Below are 2500 nucleotides of genomic sequence, written 5' to 3'. Positions count from 1 at the left end.
ATATACATGCAAACGTATACTGTTTATAGATGTCTTCATACATATTCACAAACACACAAGCACACACACACACACACACACACACACACACACACACACACACATATATATATATATATATATATATATATATATATATATATATATATATATATACATACATATATATATATACATATATATAGATATAGATAGACAAATAGATAGATAGATAGATATAGATATATAGATAGAGATATGTGTGTGTGTGTGTGTGTGTGTGTGTGTGTGTGTGTGTGTGTGTCTGCCTGCATGTAGATATAGATATAAAAATAGAGGCCGACAGCAAGCGCGTTTAGACATGTTGCGTCACATGGCCAGACCAATATCGATCAGCGGAACGGCTGCTTGCGGCATCTCTGGAAAGGTCATTCGGGACGCGAACTGCATCCTGGGAGAGCGACGCACGAGAGCCATGGGAAGCGCCATGTTTATTTTTAACATTCCCATTCCTGATGCTATGAAGCTCCATGCAGTCCACCATGAGAAAATAAAGTGATTTCCCCACGAATATTAACTTGCTCCAGAAATAACATCGGTAAAGCGAGCAGCCAAGAAATCATGAGTTTCTGTTATGGATCTCATGGACGCTTCCCGAAGTCGTGGCCCGTGCCAGCTGACCCGTAAGGTTATGTAATGGTATGACTCAACGTGGTCATGAATAATAACATTTGGAACATGTTTAGGAATTCTTTTATTCGCGGGAATTTATTAGGTTTCTCATGTCGTCCGAATATACTGATCTAACAAAATCCAAATCCGGTACATGAGAGATCCTGAGTGATCAAACGTTTAACATTTGTGATACATCATAACAAGGTCAATAACACAGAATGGAACAGCACGGTGTTAACAGGTGGATATCACGTGAGCGCCTCGTGTTCCTTGGACCGAAATTTCGAGACCATCTAGCAAGCAGGATGGACGTGGCCCGGAATCCTAGTCCATCGATTCTCACAGGGACCGGGAGGTGAGCACGTGATCCCTGCGTGAACACTTCTCAACGTTTCTCTAGTGCGGTTGCCAGGGTTCGCCACCGGCTTTAACCACAGCGCTGTTTTGTTTATTCGTTAGGTTTATATCACCTTTTAAAACACCCGTCGTGTGGAATAAAAGGAATAAAAAAAAATGACTGATTGACTGCACTTGTTCCCTGTGCCATGGATTGCCGGTGCTTGTGAAAAGGGAAGAGAAAGATCGAGAAGTTCATTCGAGAAACGTTTGGTTTTGCGGCTTAAATTCAACGGAAGAGAATGACAACATGATAGCACTTTATAGTATAGACATTTCGTAATATTGCATCAGTATGCGAAATATAATTATTCTTCATATTAGACATCACCGGATATATCTAGTGATTTCTGTACGGAAACTTCCAATGCGCAGGTCAACAACATTGCCATGCGTTAGCGGGGGGACGGTAGCAACACCATATTTATAGTTGATAAATATTACATCAATTACAGTTTACTAAATCAACTGCCAACTTCAGCATGTTATTCCAACTATCACAGTTAGCTGGTGAACCTTCCGAAATGGTTTCAAAATCATACTAAACGTATTGCCAACGAAATCATTTTCTGTGACTGATAACCACAGAAACCTAGTGCTTCCCCAGTCTCCGCCCTTGCTTGCAATCTGTATATATAGAGGTAATGACGGCCCTTCTGACCACTTTCCCAGCAGCTGGAGCAACATCGTCTCCTCAGAACTAACAGTGGAAATCAGCAAGTTATTATTGTGACACGAACTCGCACAGGATATTACTTAAAAGAAGGTAACCTACTTTTTAGCACAGTGTATTTTCATCATTACGACTGCCATTGTAATGTTTCTTTCAGTATCCCATTCTTGCCTGTATTTTAGTCACAAGTAGTGTGTAGTACGAGCAGTTTCCGAGCACAAGAAGTGAGTAGAGAATACAGGCCTGTCGTCGTCACCGGAACTCAAGAAACGTTTTCGGCGTCTCCGCCATCGTCATCCAGTTCTTATTCTTTAATTAAGAGGAAACTGTTTCGAATGTGAATGTATGTCGCCAAGAGGTTCTGCGTGTATACTTATCTTGATACTCTTTGCATCTGTTTATCAGATGTCCCTTGAGTGAGTGTTGATATGAAATTGAAAATAAAAGATATATGAATAGGGTCAGTGGACAGATGTGGAATATGCTTATTATATATACATTCATACATATGTATATATATATATATATATATATATATATATATATATATATATATATATATATATATATATGTTACGGATAGATGATAGTTCGCATGTGAAGGGAAGTTATGTTAATGGTTTAAATAAGCTAATGACAAATTAGAAAGTCAGTGAAAGTGAAGAGTTTGATGTAAGCAGTAACGAAGGCAGGCTTGCATGAATAATAAACCTAAGTATTCCCAAGAGTTATTAGGACGCAGAGAAAGGTGTTTGTAAAAAGGACCGACTATAGGTG

The 2500-nt window shown here is 39.2% G+C and overlaps 1 protein-coding gene across 2 annotated transcripts in view; it reads left to right on the top strand.

The window, feature by feature from the left end:
• The first annotated feature begins 1691 nt into the window (after positions 1-1691).
• LOC122266964 (uncharacterized) overlaps positions 1692-2500 on the top strand; it is a 7534-nt gene continuing 6725 nt past the window's right edge. Inside the window, exon 1 of one of the 2 annotated variants that reach the window (XM_043036957.2) lies at positions 1692-1816. The gene's annotated coding sequence lies outside the window, so the exon portion shown is untranslated. The remainder of the gene's footprint in view (positions 1817-2500) is intronic. The other variant, XM_086537750.1, reaches the window with a different exon arrangement.

Source organism: Penaeus japonicus, unplaced genomic scaffold (assembly GCF_977035675.1).
Source record: "Penaeus japonicus unplaced genomic scaffold, GWHDUDI00000001_assembly GWHDUDI00000006, whole genome shotgun sequence".
Lineage (NCBI taxonomy): Eukaryota > Metazoa > Arthropoda > Malacostraca > Decapoda > Penaeidae > Penaeus > Penaeus japonicus.
Note: the sequence above shows the minus strand (reverse complement) of the source record. Positions and strands in the feature narration are given on the sequence as shown.